A 22,944-nucleotide genomic window follows, 5' to 3' on the forward strand; every position below is an offset into this window, starting at 1 on the left:
GAGTAGGAATTAACTCCCTTTGCGAGTATGGTAGCCGCTGGAAGTGTGCAAGTTAAAGAATAAGGTGCTCAACTCCCAGAAAATCCTGCTTGTAGGCCTTTGCACAGCTGTTAAATTTATATATTTGTATAGTTGTGAATACAGAAAAAATTCTCTTCATCCTAATTAAGGGGAAGAGCTTCCCATTGCTTATTTTGCTTTAACTGAAGTCCTTGCAAAACTGTAAGCAAGTAAGGCAGAATTTAACATTTAGTTAATTATTTGTTTAGTGCTGTTCCTGGGGCTTGAACCTTGAGCTTAGGTATTGTCCCTTCCCTTTTTCACTCACAGCTGGTTTCCTGTACCACTTGAGCCACAGCTTTATAAGGATGGCCTTTACAATCTTCCATATGTACTAAAATAGACATAGAGATTTCAGTACTGCAGCTTCTAGTCACAAACAGAGTTGAGATTGAAATCCCCACAAAACTCTTCCCTCAATGTATCTACATGAAAAATCAGATTCGTATTGAGCAATCATTACACTTCGCTCAACTCTGTGAGAGCCAAATAAAGAACTCATTGCTGAGGAACGGTAAAATTAGATTCAGTAATGAATTTCCAGTTCAACAGCTGGGAAACTTATTCAACATCTAAATGCCAATATCATGCCTAGATTTAATTTAAAATAGCTCTTAGAGAATCTGAGAAATAAACCTTCTGTGAATAGAACTGAGAGGGACTGAGTAATCTCCATGGTAGCGGGAAGTCAGAATCAAGGGATACTTTTTCATCATGAAAATGCCTCTGGAGAACTTCATGAAGGATTGATGCAGTCTGACCTTCGATAGTCTAGTTTCCCCTCTGAGCATTAAAGACATGGTCATTGTGAATGCTACTCAGTGTTCTCCCTCACAACCATCAATCATCATTTGGAAAGCACCTGGTCCTGCCTCTGTATTGTCTGAAACTTTAGAAGGTGTTTCTTTTATTTCCAGACAGTTCCCTAAAGTGAAATGGTCTTACTAGTGTCACTTCCATGCTTATTGAACGCTTAGCTCAAATTACCTAATGTGAATCAGAACAAGAAAAAGAAAAAAAGGAAAACAGAAGAACTTCAAAATGAGAAGAAATAATGCAATGGATGTTCCCTCTTCTACTCTCACTGGTAACTGAGCTGCATTAACTTCCCCTCTGAAAGAACAGTGTTCCTCACAAACATCCTGTGATTGTCCTGAACTTTTGTTTATTTTTAAAAATAATTTTACATACAAATAAACGAACGATTACATTTTTCTTCCCTCTACTAAGGTATGCAGTTTTATTCTTAAGTTATTTTATTTAGGTATGATTGATATACATAAAAATATTACATATTCTAGTATGTAATATTTACTGGATACAACTTGATGCATTTGAGAAAGTATATACCTATGAAACCATCACCAAAATCTACCCAATAAGCCTATGCATCTCCTCAAAAGATACCTCCACTCTCTTTACCTATTATTATGTTCTATGATAAGAACATTTAACACAAGATTGATCCTCTTAAAAAGTTTAAAATATACAATGCAGTATTATTAACTACTATCCTATAGAACTGTAGGTTTGTAGGATTTATGTATCTCATATAACCTGGACTTTGCAGGCTGAAATGAATACCTCCCTGTTTAACCTCACTTCCCCAACTCCTTATTTCATTATGAGCTTTCACTATTTTTTATTACCCTGGTTTCATCATATAAATGATTCATATAGCCTTAGTCCTTCTGTGTCTAGCTTAGTTTGCTCACTAAAGTATTATTGTTGTTGTAAATAGTGGAACTTCTGTCTTTTATAAGGCTGAATAGTATCCATTGCATTTTTTTTTCTTATCTACTCTTTCATAGTGGACATTTAGTTTACTGCCATGTCTTGGTGATTATGAGTTCAAAAGCACTAATAAGAGCGCAACAGATTATGAATAAACTTAAAGCACTTAATCATTGGCAAGCAAAATGTGTGAGAACTTGCTGACAAAGAGAATAGAAAGCAGACATGCTAAAGCAGAAATTGGCCAGTAGTCTGGGCTTGTGTTGTAAGCTGCTCTCCTTGCGGTTTCAAACAAAAGTCAAACAAGACCTGGAGAAGGTTGCTAGAGAGTTAAAGCTGTAGAGAGACTAATTTGCAGGTTTCCTTGGATACTGGGACATAGCAGATGTCCTTATTTGTCTGCTAACTGTCTCCAGGGCAGTTAGGGAAGATGCTTAGTGGCTTGGGCTTCAGACATTGGATAAAGGAACTAACTGAATTACAGACAAAATGTTACTGGAGAAGGAGAACTGGCTGACCTCTAGAAAGGAATTAGACCTGATAAGATAAAAATCACTTTCAAATATTAAAGCAAAATTGTATTACCACTTTGAGCTGAAAATAAAAGAAATTTCTTCAACATAACTATGTTGTGAAAAACCCAGCTACATCATATACAGAGATGAAAGATGAGAAGCTTTATGTAAAGTCAGAAACATGACAAGAATGCCCATTCTGCCAACCAGTTATGCTGGTTAGAAAAACAAAATGTCTCCAAATTGGGAAGGAAGAAGAGATTAACCTTTGCATATAGCATGGCACATTTTTAGAAAGCCTCAATGATGCCACAATAACCTATTAGTCTAAAAACATCAATGATTTGGGAGATAGAAAATTTCTTCACAAAATCAGTGTGTTCATGTCTTTTAACAGGAAGCCATCTACAGAGAAAATGATGCAAACAGTTCCATTAGTAATAATATCTAAAAGTAATAATATATGTCGGAATAAACTTAACATAGGAAGTGAAATAGTTATATATTCAAACTAGAAAACATTACTAAAAGATATTAAAGATGTCAAAACCAAGTGGAAAATCATTCCATTCATAGATGGAAAGAATTAATATTGTTCAGGTGGTCAAAAGGATTGACAGGGCCAATACAATCTCTATCAAAATCCCAAAGACATATTTTGAAACACCAAATAAAAATACCAAACCCATTTAAAAATTTACATAATTTCAAGAGAAAGCAATAGCCAAATTTAGAAGATTAAGGTTGGAAAATTCAAACTTCTTTTTTTTTTTTTTTGGCCAGTCGTGGGGCTTGGACTCAGGGCCTGAGCACTGTCCCTGGCTTCTTTTTGCTCAAGGCTAGCACTCTGCCGCTTGAGCCACAGTGCCACTTCTGGCCATTTTCTGTATATGTGGTGCTGGGGAATTGAACCCAGGGCCTCATGTATATGAGGCAGGCACTCTTGCCACTAGGCCATATCCCCAGCCCAAATTCAAACTTCTTGATTTCAAAATTTTCCATAAAGCTAAACTAATCACAGCAGTGTTACTGACATATCAAGTTGTTACATAGACTCATAAAATAAAATAGAAAAAATAAACAGTTTAGGCTAGTCACAGCAGAGGATCACAAGAGCCCAATAGCTATACCCTTATGAACACATAAAATGATGCTAAGTGAAATGAACTCCATGTTATGGAAACAACTGTTTTATCACTATTGTAATTACTTTCAACATGTGATGTGAAACTGTAGCTTCTATTATTGATGATCCTCTTGTATCCCTTTCCTATGGCTGTACCTGAACTATCTCTGTATCTTATCTGAGTACATTGGAAACCGTGTATACTGGTATTACAACTAGGAAACTGAAAGGGAATACCAAAATCGAGAGACACAGGGTAAAAAGACAAATGACTACAAAAGCAATACTTGCAAAACTGTTTGGTGTAAATCAACTGAACAACTCATTGGGGGAAAGGGAAAGGGGGAGGGGGAGGGGGGAATGAGGGAGGAGGTAACAAATAGTACAAGAAATGTATACAATGCCTAACGTATGAAACTGTAACCTCTCTGTACATCAGTTTCACAATAAAAATTTTAAAAAAAAGAAAAGTACCATATATGTTCAGATGGTTTTGTAACAATGGCAATGCCATCATTCAATGGAGAAAAGGACAACTTCTTCTGCAGATACTACTGAAAAAATTATTCATCTGCAAAGAATGAAGTCAAACATTTAACATTCTTATATGCAAAAATAACTCAAATGGCTCAGATTCCTCAACATAAATGCTCAAACTATAAAAATATTTACAAGAAAATGTAGAACAACTTTCTGGCATTGGATATGGATACCACAAGCACAGGTGACAAAAGAAGAAACTTCTGAATTAAGGAAGGGAAACCACAAACTAGTGAGATAAAGAACAGAGAGTGAACCAATGCAACAGCAAAACTCTCAAGACATTATGTTGGAAATGAACTGTATAACTTGGGTGAGATTGGAGGGAGGGAAAGTGGTAGAAAAATGAGGGAAGGGGTAACAAGTTTGGCAACAAATGAGCTCAATATCTTACGTGTGTAACTGTAACCCCTCTGTACATCACCTTGACAATGAAATTATTTTTTAAAGAAAAAATGTAAAGGAGCTTTTACCAAAACTAAAGATTTTGTGCATTATAAAATATTGTCAAGAGAGTATGAAGGCAAAGCAAAGGATAGGATATTAATCATGTTTCAAAATATTTGATTAATATCGAGATTAAATAAGGGATGGCATTTTAACAATGCTAAACAACCCAATTAGAAAGTGGGTGAAGGATTTTAATTGGTATTTCATTTACCAAGAGAAGTTATATGAATGACTAATAAGTTCATGGAAAAATAGCTCAACATCATTTATAATTGGGGAAATGAAAGTGAGCCACAATAATGACATGATATTTCACATCCCCTAGTACACAGTAACACAATGAAGGAGAAAATAAGTGTAGCTGAGAATGTGAAGAAGCTGGAAACCTTAAACATTGCTGAGAAAGTTGTAATAAGGCACATGATTGTAGTAGAACACAGCATGTTGGGCCTCAAATAGTTCCACATAGAATTCCTATGAGATCCCAAGATTCTACTTCCTGGTATACCCAGACGAATGAAAACCAGCCACTCAAACAAATATACACATTATTACCTGTAGAATCACTATTAACAGTGGCCAAAAGGTGTAAAGAAACTTAAGTCCATTGCACAGAAGAGTGGCTGAACAAAATGTGGTATGTATAAAATGGATTATTAGTCTTACAAGGAAATTAAACTCATGGATTCTGTTCACTACATCATGGGTGAACTTCAAATGCATTACACTAAGTGAAATAAGGCATTCTCAAAAGACAGATAACTCAGCTTGAGTAGAATACAAAGTCTCAAAGACAAGAGCGTAGCTAGTGGCTACCAGCCAATGGGAGGTAGAATGTGACAGAGTTCTTGGTTAACAGGCACAGAGTTTCCATTTGGATACAGAAACAACGGTGCCATGGATAATGAGGATGGCTACACAATGTGAGTGCACTAATCCCATTGAACTGCACACATAAAATGGCGAGTCTTCTGTTCTGTGTATTGATTACAGTAAAATAACAAAACTTTCAAAAGTTAACCAAAAGCTAGGCACTGGTGACTCACTACTGTAATCCTAGCTACTCAGGATGTTGAGATCTGAGATTAGCTGTTGAAAGTTATTTGACTCGTTTCTCCAGTTAACCAGTAAAATGCCGGAAGTGGAGCACATAGAGCAGATACCAGGAAGTGATGACAATATAATGCCGATCATAACAGAAGCAAGGCCACATTGTCAAAAGTTTTAAGAAATAACCTCAGAATATCTGGATTATTGGCAAACACTTGACATTGTGTTTGCCAGTTCTGGGGCTTTCTTTATAAGAATATCATGTCTTGCTTTCTTCAGTTGTATTGTTGTAATAAATTTTAATGTCTCAGTGATACATGTTAAAAACACTGCAATGTGTCAGTTCTAAGCTATGATTTCTAACTAGAGAAAAAGACAGGCAAGACAAAAGAAATAGCATCTTGAAATCTTGGACTGACTTGTCTCCCAGACCTGTCTGATTGTCCTCCGGAATGAAAAGACAGTGGTGGACACTGTGCCTTGCTGTGACGGGATTCTTCATAGTTGCTCTTTTTTTTCTCCTTCTGAGCATCATCATCCATGCTGACCTTGGAGATCTGCAGCCCTGTAACTATACAACAAACCCTTAAAATCACCATGGTCTCTTTACTCATATATTTTCTGATCCTTCCTGGAAATATGGGAAACCTGCCTGTGTGTATCAGCAATTGTGGGCAACCGTGGAAGCAGCCAGGTTCCTGGTATTCTTTTCTCTACTATGACACAGTTCATAGTTCTTGCTATCAGTCGGAATCCTTATGTATTTTCAACAACAAAAAATTTTGGACAGGCAAAGCAAAAGATCCCCTTATAGGAGTCATTTGCCCCTGGGGAAATAACTGGAAAGCTGAACAATATCGACCCATTCAGTACTGTTGGACCTACTATTCCCTCTGGTGGACCTCTGATGGAGGGGAGTTCAAGATATGGCTGAAGAACAGGCAATCCAAAAGGTAGTACAAAAGTTAACAGAGGTCCAGCCTGCCCCCCGCCCCCCACTTACCGTCCTATAGTATTGCTTGAGCCTCAAGGACCCTTGCTACTAGACCCAGTGCGTCCTTGAAGGTTCCTATCAAAGGTGCCTTGCGCAACAAAACCAACCCTACCTTAGCCAACAATTGTTGGTTGTGCCTTAAAGGGGGTCGTTAAAGGCCTCCACCTTCCCTCTTTATGGGGTACAAGACTCCTCCCTTCCTTCCAGTTGCCCAGCCCTACCCCCTCGTTTGGGGGTATCCACCCCTACCCTTTCTCTACTAAATGTTACTTGCTTTATTGGAAATGGTACCCTTGATGTAGGAGGTCTGAACCCTGCCTTTTGCAATGATAATAAGTTATATGACTCTGCCTCAACGTCCTTATGCCCCCCACCCCAATGGCATGGTGTTTCTCTGTGGCGATACCACCTACAGCTTATTGCCAAAGAATTGGAATGGAGTTTGCACTATTGTTTTCCTTTTGCCGGACGTTGATGTCGTCCCCAATAACCAGTCTTTACCTATCCCTGCTGTAGACCACATTGTTAACAGAGCACCTAGGGCTATCCATGCCCTTCCTTTGTTGCTGAGCTTAGGGGTTGCCACTGGGGTGGGAACAGGTGTTGGGGGTCTTGGTACCTCGCTTCATGTTTACGATAAACTGTCTAAACAAATGATTAATGATATGCATCAAGTTGCTGACACTATCCTAGATCTCCAATCTCAACTTGATTCCTTGGCTGCCATGGTCCTCCAGCATCGCCGGGGCCTGGACCTGCGTACCGCCAGAGAAGGGGGACTCTGCCTGTTTTTACAAGAGGAATGCTGATTTTATTGAAGTGCCAGACTTTGAAGTCAGGCCCCACTTTACCACGTGAACCCCACTTTACCACTTGAACCTGAGATAAGCAGGCCCTGTGAGCAAACCCAGAACAAGCTCATTAGGGCCCAGCCGGACTAGAACCCCTGGGAATGCTTAACTCTGACTGCCCCAGAATGCCTCGAACCCTGAGCCAATCAGATTTGTACCTGTATCCTAATCTTGCTTGCTTGAACACCTGATTGTTGTAACTTTGTTCTTTGCCTTTATAAGCCCTGTGTAATCACAGCTCCAGGCTCCCTCCTAACCTCCGCTGTGTTGGTGGGTAGGACAAGGCCCGAGTTGCAGCTCGCTTGAATAAAGCCTTGCCTTGCTTTTGCATTTCAGAATGTCTGAATCTCTGTGGCCTTCTTGGTGGTCATCTCGTCACTTGGCATAAAATTTGGGGTTTCATCCGGGATGGCCCCAGAGACCCCTGAGACCCCAGACTCTGAAGGTAAGAAAATAGCGCTGTCCATTCTGTGTGTCTGTGTCTGTGTGATTTGTAGTTTTGTTTTCTGTTTTGGCCAGCCGCCTGAATCTGAACCTGTAGGTAGTGAAGGACCAGCCGGAGTGGACACGCTCGTATGGGCAGTCCTGGGGGACTTGGGGAACACCTCAAGCCCTCCACAGGGGGCTCAGGCTTCCCACTACTACCCTGAACCTGAAGGACTGGGCCGGGAGGCCCTTCTAATGGGCACCCGTCCAGTCCACTCTATATTCGGGGTTGTCTGGTCCACTCATACACAGGAACGGGAGAGAGAGAGCCTCAAGACTGTGTGGTCTGCCCCCTCACAGGGGCGGGAGAGACACAGTGAGACTGTGTGGTCTGCCCCCTCACAGGGGCAGGAGAGACACAGTGAGACTGTGTGGTCTGCCCCCTCACAGGGGCAGGAAAGACACGGTTGAACCTGTAAGCCATGGCTCCCTAAGTCTGTAAGTGTTGTCTGGTCTTTTTGCCTGTGATTATTTTTGTGTTTCTTTCTTGCGCTGTGCTTGACTGACAAACGGATGATGGGGAACGTTCCTTCCACTCCCCTGGACTTGACTTTAGCTCACTGGAAAGATGTACAGGTGACAGCCCACAATCAGTCAATCAGTGAGAGTGTCTGCAAAAAAGAACTCTAGGGGGACCCCCACCCAGCCTTCTTTTTTTTGTTTTTGTTTTTGGCCAGTCCTGGGGCTTGGACTCAGGGCCTGAGCACTGTCCCTGGCTTCTTTTTGCTCAAGGCTAGCACTCTGCCACTTGAGCCACAGCGCCACTTCTGGCCATTTTCTGTATCTGTGGTGCTGGGGAATTGAACCCAGGCCTCATGTATACAAGGTAAGCACTCTTGCCTCTAGACCATATCCCCAGCTCCCCACCCAGCCTTCTTAAGCAGAAAATTATTTGGTGTGCTAAAATGTTTTACTAAGACTAAATGTTTTAGTAAAACTATCAAGCCCTGGAAAATGAGGCTGGAGAATGCTAAAATCATTTGTTAAAGGTTTTTGTCTTAACATGTACGGCCAATGCTTATTCAGCGCGCTTTAAGATCTTTTGAAAATGTATGTGTGTGTGCATGTGTGAGTGTGAACATGTTCAAGACTGCAGTATAATGCAAAACTAAGTTTACGTTTAAATTCAAATGGTCATCAAGTTTGGGCATTACCAAATGCTTTAAAGGTATTATTGCATCGTTTTAAAGAGGAACTAGAGTTTAAAAAGGATTTCTCAGGGTTCTTTAATTAAAATTTAAAAAAAAATCAGAGCTATGTGTCAGAAATTTGGATTTAAAAGGATATATATATATACTAAACTAATGGGGATAGAAGTAAACTCTCATTAACTCTATGTATGGAGGAAGAAATGGCAAAATGGGCCAATGTTTCTCACTAATATATTGGAAAGCTGAATGGATAAGTATTTCTAATTGTAATTCTTGCATTAAGGAAAAATTTAAAGGTCTTCATGCCATGCAGTAACTGGGACTGAAGAAAAAAAAAAAAAAAGAGGCTCTTTTGAAACAAGCAGCCGGTAGGCAAAGGGCGGCACCTGGTTTCAGAATGCCTGTGAGCTTCAGTTTTGCCGATGCAGATAAAAGCAAAAGTGTTGTGTTAGTGTTAAAAAGGCTTTGGAAATCAAGAATACATTTCTAGATAAGAAATTTGGAAGTAAAATTGTCCTAAATAATTATTGCAAAGTGAGAAAAGGAGAATTATGGCTACCAAAATGTTTAATTGCCATTCCAGCTTCTTTGTAGGTTTTTTTTGTAACAGTTTCCAGCAGGCCCACAGAGAAGCACAGATGATTCCTACAAGTTTGTCGAGATCTAATACTGACCCTTAATAAGTTCCAGGTATGAGAGCATGCTTAAAAACTACTTCTGTGTGGACCACCTTGTTGCTTGTAATTGGAGTAAAGTGGCCCCTTGTAAGACTCACTGATCTGAAATCTGTGGTTCGAAGCCAGCCCGGGCAGAGAAAGGTCCCTGTGAGAGATTTGTCTCTAATCAGCCAGCAGAGTGCTGGGAACGGAGTGGTGTGGAGCTCAAAAGTGGTAGGGTGCTAGTCTTGAGCTGGAGAGCTGAGGGACAGTGCTCAGGCCCTGAGTCCAAGTCCAGTGGAAAGTCACTCCTCATGGGACAAAAGTGATGGAGCATCCAGAGGCAGTAAGCCACTGCTTGGATGGCAGAGATGGTGTCAGATCCTAGAGTCACTCCTGTTTGGCCTTTCAAAAGTTAATCAAAGCTAGGAAGTCCTAGAAGCATAGTTCATAAGCATGCCTTTCTAATGCCCATGTCTACTGGGCCAGGAACTTGCCAGTCATCTGTGACAGTGGTTAGTAAGGGTAAGTTTGTCAAATGAGAGGATAGATTAAAATCTCAACCCCCCGCATTTACTCAAAGCTCTGACTGGCAGTGAGAATTTTAAGCTGGTACATCTGTTCAGGAAAGAAAGCTTGTAGACCTGAGATTGTGTCCTTATTGAGATCTGTTAAAGGCCTGCAAAGGTAATTTTTTTAGGTCATCAGAGATCAGTTCCCAGCCAGTCAGGAAAAAGCTTTTACAAACTAGAATGTTAAAAGGCACAAATTTGTAAACCTGAAGTCATGCATCTGGGCTTCATATTAAAAGAGGGCAAGCATTGGCTGTTGGATGCATGTAAAGTGACTGTGCTAAAAATCTCTGTGCCTAAGTCAGCCAGACAAGTCAGAGTTCCTGGGAACAGCAGGCTTTTGCCGGATGTGGATACCTGGGTTCGCTGAAATGGCCAAGCTTCTATATGAAGCCACCAAAAACCTCCCAGAATTTCACTGGACTGAGCAGATGCAAAAAACCTTTAAGGCAATCTAGAAAAGCCTTCTGGAAGCCCCTGCCTTAGGCCTACCTGACATGAATACCAAGAGAGGGGGCTACTGACAGCCGAAGGAAAGGCCATTGGAAACAAGCAGGAGATTTTAAGCCTCATCCGGGCCCTATGGGAACCAGCAAAGATTGCCATTATGCACTGTCCAGGTCATCAAAAGGGAGTTGATTCGATGACTAGAAGGAATAATCTGGCCGACCAGGCAGCTAAGGAAGCAGCCCTTCAGCCCAGAGAAGTATTGCCTCTAGTATACCCAGAGCCACGAGCTTTGCCTCCTGTGCCCCAGTATTCCCAAGAAGACTTGGAGTGGATAAAGAAAATTCCCATGGCCCACAAAACCCTGGACAGAGAAGGAAACAATGACTGGTGGAAAACTTGTGAAGGGAAACTTATCTTGCCACAAGGGCTGGGTAAGGGGATCCTTAAGAGAATCCACCAAGCCTTTCACATGGGAACACGAAGAATGCAGGACTTGCTCCGAGACTCCAAAGTGAAAATTAGAAAGGAGATCAACTTATTGAAAATATTGTTAAAAATAAGGCCTGTCAGCTCACCAACGCCCCCAATCAACCAGTTACTAAAGGAGCTCGCCTCCGTGGGGATAGGCCAGGCGTGTATTGGGAAGTAGATTTCACAGAAATTAAACCTGGGAAATTTGGATACAAATATTTGCTAGTTTTTGTAGACACCTTTTCAGGATGGGTTGAAGCCAATCCAACAAAGCATGAGACTGTGGATGTAGTGGCTAAGAAGATCCTGGAAGAAATCCTACCCAGGTATGGCTTCCCATCCACCATTGGGTCGGACAACGGACAGGCCTTTGTCTCAAAAGTAAGTCAGGGAATAGCCGCTGCACTGGGGATAGATTGGAAATTGCATTGTGCTTATAGACCCCAGAGTTCAGGACAGGTAGAGAGAATGAATCGGACTCTAAAAGAGACCTTAACTAAATAGGCCTTAGAAACTGGTGCAGACTGGGTGTCACTCCTTTCTTTTGCTCTGCTTAGAGTAAGAAATTCTCCCTATCAGCTTGGCTTTACTCCTTTTGAAATAATGTATGGGTACCCCCCGCCCATTATCCCTAGCCTTCAGACTGAATTGCTTGCTGATTTGGATGATGCTGAATTTTTGTGTAAACTTGAATATTTGCAGCTCGTGCACAAGAATATGTGACCGCAACTTAAGGCATTATATGATTCTACTTCTGTCCCTACCCCCCATTTATTCAGACTAGGGGACTGGGTGTTCGTCTGAAGGCTTTACCACGTGAACCTGAGATAAGCAGGCCCTGTGAGCAAACCCAGAACAAGCTCATTAGGGCCCAGCCGGACTAGAACCCCTGGGAATGCTTAACTCTGACTGCCCCAGAATGCCTCGAACCCTGAGCCAATCAGATTTGTACCTGTATCCTAATCTTGCTTGCTTAAACACCTGATTGTTGTAACTTTGTTCTTTGCCTTTATAAGCCCTGTGTAATCACAGCTCCAGGCTCCCTCCTAACCTCCACTGTGTCGGTGGGTAGGACAAGGCCCGAGTTGCAGCTCGCTTGAATAAAGCCTTGCCTTGCTTTTGCATTTCAGAATGTCTGAGTCTTGGTGGCCTTCTTGGTGGTCGTCTCGCCACTTGGCATAACATTATGCTAACCCCTCTGGAATTGTCCATCATAATGTAAAGAGGCTACAAGAGGATCTTGAGCAATGCCGAAACCACCTGAACTCCAATTTTCTCTGGACTGGACTAAATGGGTGGCTCCCTTACCTTCTCCCTTTTGTGGGCCCCTTGGTTACCATAATTCTTGTATTTACATTTGGCCCTTGCCTGGTTAACAGGCTTCTTCAATTTCTTAAGGAACGAGCCAGAGCTGTTCAGTTAATGGTGGTCCGACAACAATATGCTGCCTTACAAGAGGCTGATTGGGAACCCTATGAGGTTGGCCACCGCCCCTACCAGGATGTACAGGCGTGAGGCAAAATTAACAGGACTTCCTCTTGAGTGTCAATCTCTCCCCCGAGTCCTTCTACTGGGTGGGCTGGCAGGCCCTGCAGATAGGGCTGTCTGAAGAGCTACAGTGGAGGTCAAAGATGGGTAAGATCCGCAGAGGGGGACAACCTAAGACAGGCACACTCTCAGTAAGGCAGCCACCTGCTAATAAAACAAAAAGGGGGAGATGTGGGACATGCCTGGACGTGTTACATCAGAAAGAGGAAGTCAACCAGCTGGCCCTGCCTGTTTCTCAGTCCGGGGGCCACGTTTGGCTAAGATGGCGCCTGACGGTGAGCCAGGAGGCGGTTCTGTGGGCTGTGACAAAAAATCAGGCCGCCTCTAGGATTGGTCCCGGTTCTTCCACCCCTTACAGACAGCTCATGCCTCCCTTTACAGTTCCTAGATAGGTGCACATACACACCTCCCTTCCTGCCGATCTTTGATCTGATTGGCTCCTATGCCTTATATTAGTTGTATGTACTTCCTCAATAAAAGAGATCTTGCGCTGAAAAAAAAAAAAGAAATAGCATCTTGAACTATGGAGCTAAACAAACTCAGTTGACTGACTTCTTTGGCTCCGCGACTCATGGGACTCGTGACTAGGTCTCTTCCTGATTCCTGTTGAAATCATCTCATCTTTCTGACCATGAATTTCCTCCTCGGTTACTTGATGATGTGCCCAATGTGCAGAACTGTGGAGAAGACTAAGGACAATTACACCAAATAGTTGAGTGAACTGAAAAACAAAGCTATTACTATTGTTTTGCAGATGAACAGAGCAGAATTAAACAGAGCAGAATCTTCTCAGTCTCAAACACCCCAAATGAACCAGTCAGGTGTGCAGAACAGCTTGTGAGCATGAGAAAAGATTTGCATCAGAATAGCAACTGCAATACAATCTCCAAAAGTAACAATAGAAGTCTACTATTTAGTAGAAGATTTCGTGAAATAACCATGCGACAATACTAAGGATTTATTTATTTTATTTATGCTGTCTTGAATTTGCCACTGGCTTAAAGAAATTAGTGATAACATTCTAAAAGAAGTAAATGAACTATTTTAACATTTTCCTACAAAAGAGTTTTGACCTCAAGCTCAACAATGTTAGTAATAAATACCTATATGAAACTTGAATTACCTTGATTAATGAAGAGAGAACTTGATACTCCTCCCTTTTGGGTTGAGGCTGCAAATGTCATATGCTGCTTAGTGACATTATGGAATCAAAGTCTCCACAGACAGGACTGTTGTTTGCTGGTACCTGCTTCTTTTATGATCTAAGGGAGCTGTCTGCAGCCTGGAATTTAGAAATGCTACATGAAGTTGAATATGCTTTGCCTTATGGATCGAATGTGTTTCAGGGTTTAAATACTCATTTCAGCTACTGTATCACATTTGTGGAGGTAGTATATTATTATTTTAGTGAAAAATCACAGGAAACAGATTAAGAACAGGTTTCAGCTTTTAGATTTATAATTGACAGTGATTTTAAATCATTTCTAATAGAAAGAGGAAATAAAACAGGAATAGGCAGAGCTTTATAATTACAAATGTAGAGAATCAAGCTGGGTACATTAGTTCAAATCTGTAATCCTTGATACTTGAAAGCATGGCTCAGTGGTAAAGTCCCTAGTTAGCCTCTATAAGTCTCTAGTTCAAACCCCAGTACTGCCAGAAATAAAAAAAAAAGAGATAGAAGTAGGAATTTACTTTATAGTTCCCTCCCTCCCTCTTTTCCTCCCCTTCTTTCCTCCTTCCCTCCCTCCCTCCCTCCCTCCCTCCCTTCCTTCCTTCCTTCCTTCCTTCCTTCATTCCCACTTTCATTTCTTCTAAAAATTACACTACTTGTCTATAGTTAATACATAGGTTGTCAAATGAACTTTTGTTGAAATTGACTTGTAGGAGTCGCATCCTAGGCTAGGTTTATTCTCATTGTACAGATAACCTACAGTTCTGTCCTAGTCATAGTTGGATCACAATAGCTGCTTTGTCCTAGATTTAAAGATTTCCTTTTGAATCGTGGAGAAAATTGATTTAGTGCCTGGAATGCATTATGTTTTTCTTTGGAGCACTTTTCACAGTTATGGACCAATAGAGTCAGGTTTCTGTCATGTACCTTATTCAGTTTCTAATTGATCAGGTCAACAGATCCTTCTAATTGTGAGATGGCAAGAAGCATGTCATTTCAAGATAAAACACTAGATGGCGCAAATGAATCAATATCCCCACTTGGTTCAAATATTTGGGTCCATTTCCCTCTCAGTGTGCTAAACACTTTCTTTTTGTTCTCATTTTATTAAATACCTTGAGTCTTTAGAAAAAGTTCTGCCTTGTAAATACTGTCCAAAGTTTCATTTTATAACCAAAGTTTACATGAGTTTAACACCTGACTTTTAGCTTTGTCTCTTAAACCTTTTCCAGTTTTTTGTTCTCTCATTCTCCTTGTTTGGTTTTGAGGCCTCCATTTTGATTTAGACTTACTATAGAAATAGAAAAGTGTCTGCTGTGTGTGTGTGGGGGGGGGGGGGAGGTTCTTGTTGGTCATACCAGTGACCTAAACCTCCCTTTGTCTATGGAGACACTGGGATCATGTCAGCATTTGTGGTTCACTGTTGAGCTGCCTGTCTTCTACGCTTCTGAAAGTTTTGTGCTGGAAGTATGGCTAACCTCTGTCCTCAGAGCTCTTTCCCATTTTCTTCTAGGGACTAGCTCAATCCTGTGCAGATCTGGGCATATTGCAGGTCTTGCTGCTTTATTTCTCAGCACTCCCTATAAAATCCCTTTCTTTTAAATTTTTTTGTTTTTCGATTGTAAAGGTGATGATGTACAGAGAGGTTACATTTATATAATATGAGCATTTTTCTTTTTGAACATTGTCATCTCTTCCCTCGACAATATCTCTTTCTTTATAAGAACACAGCTTTATTTTTTTTCAAATTTTTATTATCAAACTGATGTACAGAGAGGTTACAGTTTCATACATTAGGCATTGGATACATTACTTGTATTGTTTGTTACCTCGTCCCTCATACCTACCCCCACCCCCTTTCTCCTTCCCCCCATGAGGTGTTCCATTCACTTAGACCAAACAGTTTTGCAAGTATTGCTTTTGTAGTAAGAACACAACTTTATCTCTCTTATTTATGTAATAAACAAATTGAATAGATAATCCCTAGAATAACTTTCTCAATCTAAAAAGTTTATAATTCTTAGTCAGAATTGGCTATCTCTTGTTCTTCCTTCCACTCCCTGTCAGTTGTATGTTGTACAGCCTTCCAAAAAGTTCATTGTTCATTGACTAGTTCAGTCCATGAATGAATCCAATAAATAATGGCTTTCTTGACTGCTTCCGTCTATCTTCACTATTTTCTCACTTCTCTTTCCCTCTTCACCTCATCCTATTGACTCGTCCTCATTTAGTGATTGAATTGAATTTGGGGCTCTTGTTCACATTCCTTCTTTACAAGTTAAGTCACTGATGCAGTCTTTTCTTTTGGCCTGCAGTTATTCCCTTCTGTGTCATTCTGAGGGTGACTCTGTGGTATTTTGTTGTCCACATTGCCTCTGGTTTATTTGCCTTACATTTCAGCTCATTAAAATCCATTGAGATATGTCTTAAAGTGACATATTTGGACATGACCTTGGCTCTCAAACCAAATGGGAAAGTGAATAGCAAGCAAGGATATAAAAATAAAACTCAAATTAATAATTGAATACTGAAATATCAAGCAAACACATGAAACAAATATTTTTTTCCTTCAAAAGACAGTTCTTAAGTTATATGAAATACAAGATTAGTGGGTTTAGGATTAGCTCAGTGGTAGAGCTCTTGTCTAAGACATGACCCTGTGTTTAATCCTTAGCAACAGAAAATGTGTGTGTGTGTGTGTGTGTGTTCATACACACTCATATACACAAATACTGAGTATTCTATTTTATGCCAAGTCTCTGTCTTTACCAATCAATAACCTTCTTCCCATCATTTAGATTAAATATCAGACCAATTTTTCCCAGACATATGCCAGACCATTAAAATATCTGTATAATTTGGGGGAGGGGGAAAATGAGGGAGGAGGTAACAAATCGTACAAGAGATGTACCCACTGCCTTACATATGAAACTGTAACTCCTCTATACATCACTTTGACAATAAATAAGTAATTATTCAGAAAAAATCCATTTAATCTTCATTTAAAATTACACTGAGGGGGCTGGGAATGTGGCTTAGTGGTAGAGTGCTTGCCTAGCATGCATGAAGCCCTGGGTTCAGTTCCTCAGCGCCACATAAACGGAAAAAGCCAGAAGTGGTGCTGTGGCTCGAGTGGTAGAGTGCTAGCCTTGAGCAAAAAGAAGCAAGGGACAGTGCTCAGGCCCCAAGTCCAAGCCCCAGGACTGGCAAAAAAAAAAGAAAAAATACACTGAGGATATAACTCAGTAAACTACTTGCTTAGCATGTATGTAGATTTTAGCCATGGCAAAAGAGAATGAATTGAGATCTTGAGAGGTAACTCTATATTTATGAAGTAGTTATCAAAAATTAATCATTCTAACTGCACAGGCTGTTTTTGTAACAATAATATAATTTGAACAACACAAACAGTATGTGTTGAATGTTAATTAAGAAAAACAGCTATATTAATAATATTTCCCAAAATACTATCATATATGGTCAGAAATATTTCTGGATTAGAGAGAAAGAGGTTGTGCCACAAAGATATAGAAAGGGAATTTGTAATCCATATATTTCTTAAAGATGATCCTTGCATTAAATGGTAGCTTGTATATGTATGTAACGATCTTTATGTATGTAGATGCTAGTCCAGTAAATTAAATACAGTATACTGAAAAGGATGCTAGGATATTTCCATTTTCCTCACTGAAGAGACAGCACTTTCCTGAGCTTTCTTCACCATATGTACTTGTGTTCTTTAGAGGGTATAAGAGACCTGGTTTCAAATATTTGGCTCCATTTCCCTCTCAGTGTGCTACACACTTCCTTAACTTTTTGTTCTCATCTTATCAAATGACTTGAGGCTTTAGAACAATCTGCAGGTCACATGTGAGCTGAAGGCTTATTCTTTGGTCCTGTGTGTAAGCCTGGGGATTCTCAAAAAGGAAGATTGGAAGTTGATTCGCTGTCCTTCCAAAGCAAACATCATTTCAGATCATGGCTAAAAATAACTCAGGATGTTAAAATGACCTGGATGTCACTGGAGATTGATAAATAAACCAAACAAATAAATCATGAAGTTCTGCCTCTGCAAAATAGAAGAGGTTAGAGACTCAATGACTTCTCTTTTTAAGATACATGTTTATTATCTTTAAGTAATTATACTAAGGAGTTGCCATTTGCCCAAGCAAAGTTTTATGCCTTGATTTCTTTTATCAATAATAAATAAAATCCACAGATTGGTTTTCATAAAATACTTGGTTATCAATAGGATCTCACACCACCTCCCAATCTTTTTTTGCCTCCCAGTGGACTACTGCACCAATAAAATTGATGACTTGTCTGTTTTGGCTGGCTACGATGAGAGATGTGAATGGATAAGGATATTGCTCATATCATGGTCCAATGTCTAAAGAAACATAGTTTCTCAATTTTTCTGTAACTGACCACCTCATTTCAAAGTATCAACCTTTAGGAACTGGAAATGAGTCAGGGCTATGAACTCAACTTCTTTAATTCTTAGTTGCTGTGGTTCAAATATTTCTTCCCCCAAAGTTTATGTGGTAGCAACTTAATTCCCAGTGCAACTGTGATGACAAATGGTTCCTTTAAAAGGTGATAATGTTATATTCATGAACTGCATTAAATGGTGACTCCTTTGTACTACTATTTAAGATAATAATAAAAAGAAAAATAAATTAGTTAATTAAAGGTAATTAAGTGTGAGAGTCTTGTCCTTATAAATAGATTCATGCTGTTAGTAAGGGGTGCTTAGGTAACCACAGGTGTATTCCTGATAAAAGACTGAATCTGGCTTCCTCTCTCATATCCTCTTTCTTCCTCTCTCCCCATAAATTTTGCTTACTTTTCCTCACTCTCTTCCTCACTAAAGTCTAGCCTTCAGACTTGTCATGATATAGACAGCAACAAAAATCAAATTTGATTCACAAAGGCTGTTGCTGCAGGCAGCTATTTTTGTTCCCCTTGTAGGGGAGGCAAGACAGCCTCTCCACTTGTAAGATCTGATAATTGAGTTTATAAAAATAGAACGGGCAGATTAACCATTGAAAAAGAATATAGCTTTGTTACATTCACAGGGGCATACCAGGAAAGAAAAGTTAACACTCCTGATTCTAATGAGATCTAGAAGCTTCCGTACTTTCCTCACAAGGGAGGTGGAAAAAGGGACAGACTAAGGAAATTTAGAGGTGAGTAAATGATTTTTGTAATGAACAGATGGGCCCTCAGAAGAGTAGAGGGTAGCCTATGACATAGACTGTCAATCTCCAGTCTCCTGTGAGTTAGCTCACTGGCAGATGAAATTCCTATGAAGAAGGCCTCAGGATCATTGAGCTCCATCTGGCAGACCTGATTCAGGCATGTAAAGGAAATTTGGAGAAAAGCCCTTTCTGCATTTGTTGTTCCTCCAGTATAATAACACTGGCTTTGAATGTCTCCCAAAGACCCTTCTGCTAAAGGCTCAGTTCCCTAGCCTGAGTTGTTATTGGGAGGTGGTGGAACCATTAGGAGGTGGAGCTCAGTGGGAGGAAGTTAGGTCTTCGGAAGTGCAACCTTGCAGGGGATATTGGGACTCAGGCTTCACTTCCTTTCTTTTTGCCTTCTAGCTGCCATGAGGTGAATAGTTGAACCTGCTGCACACACACATACCATAATGTATTGCCTGGGCACAGGTCCACAAACAGTGGTCCCAATGACCACACAAACTGAAACTGTGAGGCCAAATGCACCTGTCTTCATTTTGTTGTGGCTATTTCAGGCACTTTGTGACAACAATGCAAATCTGACTAACAAACTTAAGTGCCTTTATAGTATACCAAAGCAGAATGCTTTGGGTATCATTTCCTGAACTGCTTTACTTTTAAAGCACTAGACCACACTACTTTAGTAGCTGAGATGCCTAAGGTATTAAGATTTACAGGAAACAGATATATGTCTGTAAAGAATGTATTTCCGTAAACATTATGCTTTTTATAAATTACCCACAACATAAAAAGTGAATATGAGATTTCTGGCTACGTTTCCATTCCTTCAGCAATGTAACCTTTATTCCATATGGGGGTGGGAGGAAGAGTCTAAAAGTTAATTTACAAGTCTAAAGGTTAAATAATGATTCTTTGTTAATTTGGTTAAAGCACAGACCTGGATGAAAGAAGGTCATTAGGGAAAATATTATTGGAAAAGAAACCCCAGAACAGAAAGTTGTTAGTTACTGTGAAATTTAGAACCATTTTATTAATTTACTGTATTTGCTTGCCGATTGATGGCTTGCTTCGAAGTATGGAAATCTGGCAAATGAATCACTTGGAAAGAGCTTCCTTCCATGCCAAATGGTGGCCTCTTTGCACGACACAAGAGTCTCTGTTCTGCTGGGGTTGGCAAATGGGAGTAAAGCAGGCAGGTCTCGGGTCTCCAGTGGCAGTGTGAGATGAGACCTGCCCCTCTGGGGTATGTCTAGGGGGCTGTGTCTGCATCATGGACACCCCCACTTCGTATGCCATCATAGCAACGGAAAAAGGAGGCCATAGGGAGTGCCTACTCTATGTTTTGGGTGATACAGCCCCAGCAAGCTGAATATACAAGAGAGGGCACGGAATGGTTCTCATGATCAAACCAGGAGCAATCCCCCCAGCGCTCAGAATGTTCGTTGCTAATCTTCTTTTCTGGCTATTAATTCAGTGATTATGAGTCTCCTTTTTAAGCTTCGGGCTTCCTTTTAGCTGTAGAAAGGGAATGAAAAAAATGCACCCAAAGACCTTGGAATTCTTTTTGCTTCCTTTTCTGTTGCCACTTAAAGGCGAGCTGGCACATGCTCCAGGAATTTGGGTACGTGCCTGCTGGAGATAGACGGAGTCCGAGCAGTTTGCCATTGCCTGTCCAGGGGACTTCCAAACATGGCTCTGTCTGATGGCTTGTTCTTTTAGGGTAGTGACCTGCCAGTGGCATACTGCATACCTGCAGAGAAGCTGGAACATTGCAAAGATTTCTTTCTTCTTTATTTTTCTTTTCTAGGGAGGCAAAAAAGATGGGTCATATACATCGCAACATTCAGGCATTTCAAGCAAGTTAGCTTTTGCCATCTCTTTCCTGCACTTTCCATCTACAAAGCTCACAACACTGATTGCAAATGTGTTCTACTTTTCCACCATTGTTTCTTACCCAAGTCTCAGAGCCTACTCATTTATTCCGCAGTATTTACCACATGCCAGCTTTCTGCTAGATACTAATTCATAGCCAGGGCATCCCAAAGAAAAAGGTAAAAAAAAGAATAAAGCACAGGTGGAATTTGCAAGTGAATGGAGTAGGGTGAGACATTAAGCAAGAAAAAAAAAAACAAAAAGAAATGAGCTGTCATGTGACTTTTGTTTTGTTTTGTTTTTGTGCCTGTTCTGGGCCTTGAACTCAGGGCCAGGGCAGTGTCCTTGAGCTTTTTGTGCCCAAGGCTAGTACTCTGACATTTGAGCCACAGCTCCACTTTCAGCCTTTTAATTTAATTTCATGTTTTGGTGTTTAATCAGATCAGAATCTTTTCTGCCTGGGCCAGTTTTGAAATGTGATCCTCAGGTCTCAGCCTCCTGAGTAGCAGCTAGCTGGGATTGCAGGTGTGAGCCAAGTACTCTGGCACTAGGAAGGAAACGAAGAGTGCATGGGCTGTAATGTCTTCTAGCTGGATGGATGTCTAGCAGGTGTTATGAACTGGCTTTCCAACTCTGATTGCAATCCTTGTATAGACTCACTTTAGAGTTTCTGCTTGAACTGAAGAAGCTGTTAAGCAATAGTTGTAACTGTACTTCCCAACCTCACTTGTAGTTGGGGGTCTGACTATGTGGATATTTGGATGGAGGAAAGGAGGAGCACCAGGTTGAGGTTCGGGCATCTATGAAGAGTGGAGTTATTTGCTGATATCTTATTCACAGACTCCCACTATCTCTGGCATCATAGGTGCTAAGAGGCAGATGGTGGCACTGAGATTTCCACAAAGACAAGCCTACAGTGTGTCATTTTCCTGAGCTATTGTTGTTTCTGACTGAAAAGTTTCTTAGGGCTTTGGGAAGGAGAAACGTTCTTGCTCCAATCCCTGCGGTAAATGGATCTGAGGTTGGTGCCTGACCAGAAACCAGTACCTGTGTCTTTTCCAGCTCCTCTCTCAGAGCAAATAGCTTCCATTTCTCCATGTTCATTACAAGGAGTTGCACAAGTTCAACACTGATCGCCAGAGGGTTTCCTGTCCTTCCCCAAATCTTGCACATTTTCACATAGTGCAAAAAAACTAGGGAGTGACTTTTTCTAAATGAGGCTCCTCAGTGTTATACACTGTCAAATGTACTAGCTTGCACTTGGTCTTAAAGACTTTCTGAGCTTTTACTGGTTTCTTCCACCCTGCTTTGATGGCATCTCTGCTTCCTCCCCTGTTCTCCCTGACATGCCCCTTGCTTTCCCTGGAGCCTTGCCATTGTCCAAAGCTGAATTCATTGTTTATCTCATAACGTCAACTTCAGGTGTGCTCTAGAAAAGTGAAAACTATATATTGATGACCTCACATTTGCTCCTTGCTTAAGATGGAATGGTATCTTGAAACAATCTTCACTTTAGATAGCTGACTTCTCTTTTCAGAGATCCATAAACCAATGGTCTGTAGTTTGGTTTGTGCTAGGCAACGCTCTCACGCTACTGAAACCTCAAAACTGAAATGTTTTCAATTCACTAAGCAGTGATTCTATGTCTGCTACAGGAGGAGGGATCGTTTTTTCTGGAATAATTAGAATCAGAACTTGGAGATGTTTTTCAGATCTTTCATGTGCATCATGAGATATTTTGGGGTCACAACTCATGTATGACCCCAAATTCATTTGCGTTTTCTATATATCTTATATGATAGTGTGAAGGTGATTCTATGCAATATTTTCAGTGTTCTTGTCTCTTTTTTCTTTTCTTTTTTTTCTTCAACCTGTCACCTAAGATCAAGGTATGGAATTTTCCAATGTGGTATTAAAGCAGCACCCAAAAGTTTTAGATTTTAAAGCATTTAGGACTTTGGATTTTCCATCTTGTTTTGTACATTACTACACAAAGAACTGAGGGAATAAAGATAAGCAAGGCACCTTCTTGGTTCTGTA

Source organism: Perognathus longimembris, chromosome 21, assembly GCF_023159225.1.
Source record: "Perognathus longimembris pacificus isolate PPM17 chromosome 21, ASM2315922v1, whole genome shotgun sequence".
NCBI classification, from domain to species: Eukaryota; Metazoa; Chordata; class Mammalia; order Rodentia; family Heteromyidae; genus Perognathus; species Perognathus longimembris.